Source organism: Vigna unguiculata, unplaced genomic scaffold (genome assembly GCF_037176805.1).
Source record: "Vigna unguiculata cultivar grain cowpea cultivar isolate G323 ecotype 2 unplaced genomic scaffold, ASM3717680v1 ptg000463l, whole genome shotgun sequence".
Classification (NCBI taxonomy): Eukaryota; Viridiplantae; Streptophyta; class Magnoliopsida; order Fabales; family Fabaceae; genus Vigna; species Vigna unguiculata.
The window spans coordinates 28,373-38,998 of record NW_028197098.1 but is presented as its reverse complement, the minus strand read 5'-3'; the positions used below and the strand labels follow the sequence as shown (position 1 = coordinate 38,998).

Below are 10,626 nucleotides of genomic sequence, written 5' to 3'. Positions count from 1 at the left end.
AACGAGATGGATATTTATTGTCCCAACCATTCCTGTTAGTCCCAATCTCGATAAGCCATGGATATAGATAGATACAAAGTTTTCGTGTCCTTGATTCCCAAGCGTAGTGCTTCTTTCCCAATGTTGCCTATCAGTACTAGTAATTTGGGGTTGACCTAACCCCATAAGTATAGGTATAACCTTTCGCTTAATACTAGAAACCTAAAATTCAAGCATATAAGGCTTCATTAATCGAGGATACACGACAGAAGGAATTAATCCTTTTATTTACAAATTTCACCTTCAACACGCGTGGGGTTTTTCCATTCCATTTTTTTTTGACCGAAATCGGTCAAAAAAAATGGAATCAAATCACACCATCTCTGTAATAAGTGAATGCCCTTTTTTCTCCTGAAGTTGTCGGAATTATTCGTAATAAGATATTGGCTACAATTGAAAAGGTCTTATCTATAAAATTTTCATTTATCCGAGATCTAGGCATAGGTAGAAATCCATTCTATAATTTAATTAATCATGGTGTGAGAAATCAATCCCACAAATAAAGGAATTGTATAATTATAATACAGTGCGAAATAACGTAAAAATGAACTCATCAATCAAATTTGTTTATCCTAAGACCTTGTAGGAGGTTTTTTTTTAATTTTACTTTGTATTTTTATAGTTTGAATAGGTTTTATGCATTTATGAAAAATAGGATTGATTCACTATTCAACATTCAACCGGTTTCTGGGCATCATTATATAGGAGAGATGGCCGAGTGGTTCAAGGCGTAGCATTGGAACTGCTATGTAGGCTTTTTGTTTACCGGGGGTTCGAATCCCTCTCTTTCCGAATCTTTACCAAATTCATCAATATTACTCATCCCAATGCATACCATTATTTCATATTTCAAATTTGTTTGTTGATATGGACAACTTTATATTCCTCATTTTTCGGTAATACAAAAAATAGTGGATAACGGGTGGGCAAGGAATAAAAATTTTCGCATATCCATGTCTATGATATATGAATAGCAGAAAATCCTTGTAAAAAAAACTCTTGTTATTTTAGTTAAGTTTAAGTTTGACGAGAATAATATTCTACAACCAGTAATTCATTTATTTTCAAACCAACCCATTTATTATCTATTATTTGATTAATTAAACCTTTATATTGGAAAGGGTGAACAGTCAAATGATTTGGCAATTTCTCATGGGGGGCTGAATCAAAATAATTTTGAATAAGAGTTTTAGATTTTTGTTCATCCTTTGCTGTAATAATATCTTGAGGTTTACAACGATAACTTGGTATATCCACTATACGACCATTAACTAAAACATGTCTATGGTTTATAAATTGGCGGGCTTGAGGAATAGTCGCAGCCATACCCAATCGAAAAAGTATGTTATCCAAGCGCATTTCAAGTAGTTGTAATAAAACCTGACCAGTTGATCCTTTAGCTTTTCCGGAGATACGAACGTATTTAAGCAATTGTCGTTCTGTAAGACCATAATGAAAACGCAATTTTTGTTTTTCTTCTAAACGAATACGATATTGAGATTTTTTACTGAAGCGCAATTGATTTCGAAATTCGTTTTTGACTGTTGGCCTTTTACTAGTAAGTCCTGGTAAATATCCTAGACGACGTATTTTTTTGAAACGAGGTCCTCTGTAACGTGACATAAAAACTCCTTTTTTAAAATGAAAAATCTTATAAATCGAAATGAAAACTAAACGAAATGAAAAATATTATAGAATTCTAAATGAAGCGAAATCTACTAAAGTTTTATAGTACAAAGAAGAATTAGATGAATTTTATCAATATCCGAATTTATTGTATATAAAAGAATACAAAAAAGTAGGTTAATTTCTTGATTTCTTCCGCAGAGATCGAACTCTCCCAATTTTTTATTTCTAAAAAAGATATTATCAATTATGTAAAAAACAAATAGAGAAAAGCCGGTTATCGGATTCGAACCGATGACCATCGCATTACAAATGCGATGCTCTAACCTCTGAGCTAAACCGGCTAATGTAAACGAAATATACATATGCAGAAGAATTGAATGGGATCTTAGTTATCAATTTTTAGTTATTTATAACAAAATTCAAATTAATACAAACATCAAAAATAGAGAAAGAAAATATAGAAAATCAAACCCAATTTTTATTATTTCTATTATTTATTTTATCTGATAACATAAAGTGCAAGATAATAATTAATATTATATTAATATAATTTATTTAATATAATTTATTTCGATCTACTATTCTAGATATATATTATTAAATTGATTTCTTTCAAAAAGATTATTTATTAGTACTTAAAGTAAATTTGAATAAATATAAATTTTAGTAAATATTTATTAAGGAATTCCATATTTCTAAGTAAATGTCTAATTCTATATTATATTCAATTAAAAGAATGGTTTTTTTTAGCCACTAGATTCGTTTTAGTTATATAAATTGTATATGAATAAATGGATTGTTTATTTTCTTTTTTTTTTTAAGCAAAAACAAAAAAAAAAAAAGAATCGACCATTCGAGTATTCTAAATTGTATGAAAAAAGAAGATAAGTAGGTACATAGAAGATAAGTAGATATGTGGTCTATATCTGTGTATATTGAATTGTTAATATATAGATATTAGAATTAGTTCTGATTCAAACAAATAAAGGTATCCAATATAGATGAAATAAAATCTATAAAATTGGAGAAAGGGGTTTTTAATATTTAATAAAATAATATGTATTTAATGAATTCAAAAGTTCCCGCATAATTCTCATAATAGAAATGAAAAAAAAAGCATTCTATTATAATCAGATTCAAATAAAAAAAAAGATGGGGATATGGCGAAATTGGTAGACGCTACGGACTTAATTGGATTGAGTTTTGGTATGGAAACTTACCAAGTAATAATTTTCAAATTCAGAGAAACCCTGGAATTCACAATGGGCAATCCTGAGCCAAATCCTGTTTTCTGAAAACAAATAAAAATTCAGAAAGTGATAATAAAAAAGGGATAGGTGCAGAGACTCTATGGAAGCTGTTCTAACAAACGAAATTGACGACTTTTTTTATTGCATTAGTAAAAGAATCCTTTCACCAAAATTACAGGAATGGATCAAAGATAAACATTTAGAAACATATATATATACTGAAATACTCTTTCAATTTGTTACTTTTTATTTTATTATTGAAGATCTATTTGTGATAAAAATATTCACAAATGAAAAATGTGAATCAAATCAATTCGAAGTTGAAGAAAAGATGGAATATTTATTGATGAAATTATTCACTTCATCATAATCGGCTAAAACCCTTGAAGAACTGATAAATCAGATGAGAATAAAGATAGAGTCCTATTCTACATGTCAATACCGACAACAATGAAATTGAAAGTAAGAGGAAAATCCGTCGACTTAAGAAATCATGAGGGTTCAAGTCCCTCTATCCCCAAAAATACTTTTTCATTTTCTAATTTTTTTCCTATATCCTCTCTATCTTGAAGTCCTTATTTATGTGTTTTATTCGATTTATTATTTCCCAACGAAATTGGAATTTTTATTTTCATCAATTTCCTATCTATCATAATTTTCTTATCTATCATAATGACAAGGGACGAGTTTTGGAATAGATATAAATATATATGTGAAACACATAGAATTTTTTTTAATCAGAAATGTATAAATTAATATCTTATTTTTTAGCAAGGAATTTTCATATGCGTAATTAACGATTAACAATAAAAAATAATTATTACTGCGGAAACTCACTTACAAACTTTTTTTTTACTTAGTTGATATAGATTCATTAACATAGATTTTAAAAATCTTTTAAAATCAAAGTATTAAGCTTCAAGAATGGTCGGGATAGCTCAGTTGGTAGAGCAGAGGACTGAAAATCCTCGTGTCACCAGTTCAAATCTGGTTCCTGACACAAGATTCATTTGTATGAGTATCTATCCCCCATATTCATTTTAATGAATATGGGGGATAGATACTCATACAAATTTGTGTTCTTCTAGATTCTGATACATAACATATTTCTTTGATCTATTTAGGTATCTGTAGATATACTTTTCCTAGATGATTAAAGAATAGATGCAATTTTTTATTAGGTATATTCGCTTATCTATAGTATCTATATATATATAGATATAGATATATAGATAATGAATTCTTTATCTATTTTTTTCCTTTTTTTTCTGCGATACAAAAAAAGGTTTCTATTTCCATAATATTCGAGTGGTTTAATTAGTTGGTTAAAAGACCTAAAAGTCGAAGTTCTGGGGTGGAGTGAGAATATTAAGAATTCATCTGAGAAGGATTACCAAAATAGAATCGAGCCCTTTTCTTTGTGTTTTTTTTTTCGTGGCCGTATAATTGATGGTGATGTGCACGTTATATAGTTTATTATAAAGATAAAGAATTAGTTTATTATAAAGATAAAGAATTTTTGCAGTTCATCCTATTTCTTTTATTGGCTTGGCTGATAAGAACTCAGTATTGTTTTTGTTTTAGAATCTTAAGAAACTCCTATCCATCCTATTTTAAACCCTATAATTATTCATTCTATTATTTCTGAATTTTGTGATTTCTCACATAATAATATCTGAATGCAACTTCCATTACTCTGCCTGATTTAATGTCAATCAATTATTTTGTCTGATCTATAACAGAATGTACTTATATTCTTTGACTGGGGTTGCAGAAGTTTGGATTAGTTTATTATTTTTATCATTTAGTGAGCATCTTGTATTTCATAAAAATTTGGAGCAATATAATCTTTACGCAAAGGCCATCCTATCCAATTTTCGGGCATTAAAATACGTCTTAGACGCGGATGACTATCATAAGAGATTCCCAACATATCATAAGATTCCTTTTCTTGAAAATCCGCACTTTTCCAAACCCAAAAAATCGAAGGAATTCTGGGATTTTTTCTTGATACAAATATTTTTATGCATACCTCTTCGGGTTGATTTATACCATACTCTATTCTTGTAAAATGATATACACTAGCTAAGAGTCCTCCGGGTGCTACATCATAGGCACATTGAGAACGTAGATAATTGTAACCATATACATATAAAATGACAGCAATGGAATGCCAATCCTCGGGCTTTATTTGTAAAGTCTCTATTCCTAGGTAATCGAAACCCAAGGATCTATGAATTAGTCCATGTTTGACTAGCCAAGAAGACAAACGACCTTGCATTTTTTGCTTCTCCTAAATTTTTTTTATGAGTTTGGTATTAGTATTTTCTATTACGATGAAATTTTTAAAATACGATGAAATTTTTAAAAAAGGAATTGCTTTTTATTATTGTACTTTAAAAAAATGTGTCAGACGATATCTCTGAAGTAGATGGCGGTTGATAGAAAAATTCTTGACCATAATTGTCAGTATAAGTACTGTATCCAACATGAAACTTATGGTTGGTAGTAAAACATCTATTCTCTCGTTGAAAACTCATTGGATCTTCATATATTTCTCGAGATATTTTCTTACGAAGTTTTGTTATAGCATCTATAATGGCCTCCGGTTTAGGTGGACAGCCCGGCAAATATACATCTACAGGAATTAGCTTATCTACGCCTCGAACAGTACTATAAGAATCGGTACTAAACATCCCCCCCGTAATTGTACAGGCTCCCATAGCAATAACATATTTAGGTTCGGGCATTTGTTCATATAATCGAACTAAAGAAGGGGCCATTTTCATAGTTACAGTGCCCGCTGTTAAAATTAGGTCCGCCTGCCTAGGACTCGATCGTGGTACTAGTCCATAACGATCAAAATCGAATCGTGATCCTATTAATGAAGCAAATTCAATGAAGCAACAACTCGTACCATAAAGAAGCGGCCATAAACTGGATAATCTTGACCAATTTGAAAAATCATTTAATGTCGTTGAAATAACTGAATTTTGGGTTGTTTGATCAAGTAAGGGAAACTCAATGGAATTCATAATTGTCTCAATATTTTTTTTTCTAATTGTCTAAATAGTCAAGAATTAAGACCATTCTAATGCCCCCTTTCGCCATGCATAAACTGAACCAACAATTAGGATAAGCACGAATAAGAAAGCTTCTAAAAATACGGATACCCCTAATACATCGAAACTCATTGCCCATGGATAAAGAAAAACCGTTTCAACATCAAAAACAACAAAAATGAGAGCAAACATATAATAACGGATTCGAAATTGTAACCAAGCATCGCCTATTGGTTCTATTCCGGATTCATAACTAGAAAGTTTTTCCGGTCCCTTGCTAATGGGGGCTAAAATTCCAGAAATTAGAAATGCCAAAATAGGAATCAAACTTGATATTATTAGAAATGCCCAAAAAATATCATATTCGTAAAGAAGAAACATAAAAGTACTCCTCTGAATGTAGAAAATATACCAAATTCATTTTCATTTTTAGTCTAAAGTCTCCATTTTTTTAGACTAGCTGAATATACTAATATTAATATTATTCTATCGAATATGAATATGTTCGAATAGAAAGTTACAAATTGTTTTTTTTTTAGTAATAGTCTTAGTAATGAGATCTATTCGATCCAAAATAGTATTAATATTATTAGTATCTGTAGGAATATTAGGGCTATACGGACTCGAACCGTAGACCTTCTCGGTAAAACAGATCAAACTAATTATTATCTAAATGATTTAAATTGTTTTCAAAACCCAACATGCATTTTTTTTTGCATTGAGCTTTTTCATTAACTGATAAAAATATTAGTTAGTCCACCATCTTTTTTTTTTTTTACAGTAAAGAATAAAGAGATGATTCCCTATGCTCTTCTTTTTTATTTGTATAACAATCAAAGAGCACTACCAAAGTGTTTCAAAGAAGGATTATCTTGACGTAGGTCTGCTTCTGGCCTAGATCAACTTAAGTTAAATGGACTCTTTATCCACCTACTAAAATTAAAATAGAAGATAAGAAATGACACTTCATACACCTTAAAGTTCATAAAATAGGAAGAAAAGATAATCTTTTTTAGGTCCCTATACCCTTTATGTTTAGCATTGACGAGAAATGGGTATTCACCTTATCAATATCTCAAATCAATTATGGATTCGATTTTATGGCTAAACCCTTTGTCAGGCTAGTGTTCTCTTGTTTTGTTCCTTAAAATGGAGTAAGACACCGATTTCTTACTATAAGATAAACTTTTTTAATTACAAGATGAACTCCTCTGAAAAAAAGCATTGGCGCTCGTGTAAACGAGGTGCTCTACCTAACTGAGCTACAGCCCTTGTGTTTTTGATACATATTTTATCATAGTATGAAGATAATTGCTTGTCAAGATGAATATTACATGATCGAATCCCTTGAACGGGGGTTGGTATTGCTTATCAGTAATTTTACATTTATAATCAATTAATCTGATAGATGGGTACTCTTCTTTTTTTTTTTTTGAGGAGGAGTCCTAAATTACCTACTTAACTCAGTGGTTAGAGTATTGCTTTCATACGGCGGGAGTCATTGGTTCAAATCCAATAGTAGGTAAGGTATAGTTATAACTTATTAGATACCTTTGACTGTGGTATCTAATAAGCTTTTCTACTTACTTTTTTCTTCTGACTGTTTCTTTTTTCTTTTTATTGTTTTCGGATATTGGGACGCATCAATTTCAACTTGTTATGAAATAACATTGATAGCCTCTACTCGTGTTCTAGCTCGTCTAAGAGCTAGATTTGCCTCAATTGTTTGTCTCTTGCCTTCAGCCTTATTCAAATTAGTTTCTGCTATTTCAAGAGTTTGCTGTGCTTCTTGTGGATCAATGTCACTACCCTTTTCCGCATCATTTACTAAAACAGTTATCTCATTATTATTTATTCTAGCAAACCCCCCCATCAGAGCCATTGTTAACCATTGGTCTTTAAGACGTATTCTCAAAATACCTATATCGACAGCTGAGGCAATAGGCGCATGATTAGGTAATACTCCAATTTGTCCGCTATTAGTAGGTAAAATGATTTCCTTCACTTCTGAATCCCAAACAATTCGATTGGGGGTCAATACACAAAGATTTAAAGTCATTTCTTCAAATTGCTCTCCGTTTCTAAGTTCGTAGCCTTCGCAGTAGCTTCATCGATATTACCTACCAAATAAAAGGCTTGTTCAGGAAGACCGTCTAATTCTCCAGAAAGAATCAAATTAAACCCTCTAATTGTTTCTACTAGACCAACATATTTTCCAGCCGAACCGGTAAAAACTTCTGCTACGAAAAAAGGTTGTGATAAGAAACGCTCAATTTTTCGTGCTCTTGCTACGGTTAAGCGATCTTCTTCGGATAATTCGTCCAAGCCAAGGATAGCTATAATGTCTTGAAGTTCTTTGTAACGTTGTAAAGTTTGTTTAACTCGTTGCGCAGTCTCATAATGTTCTTCACCAACGATTCGAGGTTGGAGCATAGTTGAGGTTGAATCTAAAGGATCTACTGCTGGATAGATACCTTTGGCGGCTAATCCTCTTGATAGTACAGTAGTAGCATCTAAATGTGCAAATGTCGTAGCAGGAGCAGGGTCAGTTAAATCGTCGGCAGGTACATAAACTGCTTGAATAGAAGTTATGGACCCTTCTTTGGTAGAAGTGATTCTTTCTTGTAAAGAACCCATTTCAGTACTAAGAGTGGGTTGATAACCCACAGCAGAGGGCATTCGACCCAATAAGGCAGATACTTCAGATCCTGCTTGAACGAAGCGGAAGATATTGTCGATAAATAGAAGTACATCTTGCTCATTGACATCTCGAAAATATTCCGCCATAGTTAGGGCAGTTAAACCAACTCTCATACGAGCTCCGGGTGGTTCATTCATTTGACCATATACTAAAGCTACTTTGGATTCTGCAATATTTTGTTCATTAATTACTCCAGATTCTTTCATTTCCATATAAAGATCATTTCCCTCGCGAGTACGCTCACCTACTCCGCCAAATACAGATACACCTCCATGAGCTTTGGCAATGTTATTGATCAATTCCATAATAAGTACTGTTTTACCCACTCCAGCTCCACCGAAAAGTCCTATTTTTCCTCCACGACGATAAGGAGCTAAAAGATCTACTACTTTTATTCCTGTTTCAAAAATAGATAATTTTGTATCTAATTGTATAAAGGTAGGCGCAGATCTATGAATGGGAGATGTTGTACGAGTATCTACAGGACCTAAATTATCAATCGGCTCTCCAAGCACGTTGAAAATTCGTCCTAGAGTTGCTCCGCCTACTGGAACACTTAGGGGAGTTCCTGTGTCAATAACTTGCATTCCTCTCATTAGACCATCTGTAGCACTCATAGCTACAGCCCTAACTCGATTATTTCCTAATAATTGTTGTACTTCACAAGTCACATTAATTTGTTGACCAACAGTATCTCGACCCTTAACTACCAGAGCATTGTAAATATTAGGCATCTTCCCCGGGGGAAAGGCTACATCTAGTACCGGACCAATTATTTGGTCAATATGTCCCAGATTTTTTTTTTCAATCGAAGAAACTTCAGGACCGGAAGTAGGAGGATTTATTCGCATATCAAAAGCCAATTTTTTTTTCCGAAAAAGTTTTTAAATCAAAAAGAAATGTTCGATAAGAAAGCAAGTTGATCGGTTAATTCAAAAAGAAATAAGAAATGGGAGTTAGTACTCCATTTTTTTGGTACTATTCCATCAATCCTCTTTAACTGTTTACTTACTTATTCAAATTCAATTATTGAATTCTTAAGCTTACTGCAGTTATTTTGAAAATTTCAATTGGATAAAATCTTTCGAAAGTCTTTTCTTTTTTTCTATCATTCTAGAAAATATCATCTATATTCTGTATGGAATTCGAACCTGTACCTTAATTTAGAATTCATTTTTTTTATCATTGGCTTTCGTATTTCCTCAGTAGACAATTTTTTAGACTTACCCTCTGTTTCCCTATTTTTTGACCTCTTTTTTTATTTTCCGGGGAGAAAGCTGCCTATTTTTACATCTAGGATTTACATAGACAACATATATCACTGTCAAGATTAAGAATAAATTATTATTATTATTTAGATTAGATCTTTCGATTTCAAAATTAAAAAATAAGATCAAATTGAAAAAAAAAAAAGATTGGGTTGCGCCATACATAGAAAAGAGTATACAATAATGATGTATTTGACAAATCAAATACCATCGTTTAATTTAATAATAACATAACGAACCTTTGGGATTAATTGATAATAGTAGTTGATTTTTGTAAAAGATTTCATTAACTCCTAAGTCATATCGAGTAGACCTTATTGTTTCAAGAATTCTTAATTCAAGAGTTGTAGGGAGGGATTTATGTCACCACAAACAGAGACTAAAGCAAGTGTTGGGTTCAAAGCTGGTGTTAAAGATTATAAATTGAATTATTATACTCCTGAGTATGAAACCAAAGATACTGATATCTTGGCAGCATTTCGAGTAACTCCTCAACCTGGAGTTCCACCTGAAGAAGCAGGTGCTGCGGTAGCCGCCGAATCTTCTACTGGTACATGGACAACTGTGTGGACCGATGGGCTTACCAGTCTTGATCGTTACAAAGGACGATGCTATCACATCGAACCTGTTGCTGGGGAAGAAAATCAATATATTGCTTACGTAGCTTATCCTTTAGA

At 31.9% G+C, this 10,626-nt stretch overlaps 3 non-coding genes across 3 annotated transcripts; 2 read left to right on the top strand and 1 right to left on the bottom strand.

Moving 5' to 3' along the window:
- Positions 1-743: 743 nt before the first annotated feature.
- TRNAS-GGA (transfer RNA serine (anticodon GGA)) lies at positions 744-831 on the top strand. Its single transcript has one exon. It is a non-coding gene; the product is annotated as a tRNA-Ser (tRNA).
- A 1,105-nt stretch (positions 832-1,936) lies between these two features.
- TRNAT-UGU (transfer RNA threonine (anticodon UGU)) lies at positions 1,937-2,009 on the bottom strand. Its single transcript has one exon. It is a non-coding gene; the product is annotated as a tRNA-Thr (tRNA).
- Positions 2,010-3,845: 1,836 nt separating this feature from the next.
- Positions 3,846-3,918, top strand: TRNAF-GAA (transfer RNA phenylalanine (anticodon GAA)). Its single transcript has one exon. It is a non-coding gene; the product is annotated as a tRNA-Phe (tRNA).
- The last annotated feature ends 6,708 nt before the right edge of the window (positions 3,919-10,626 follow it).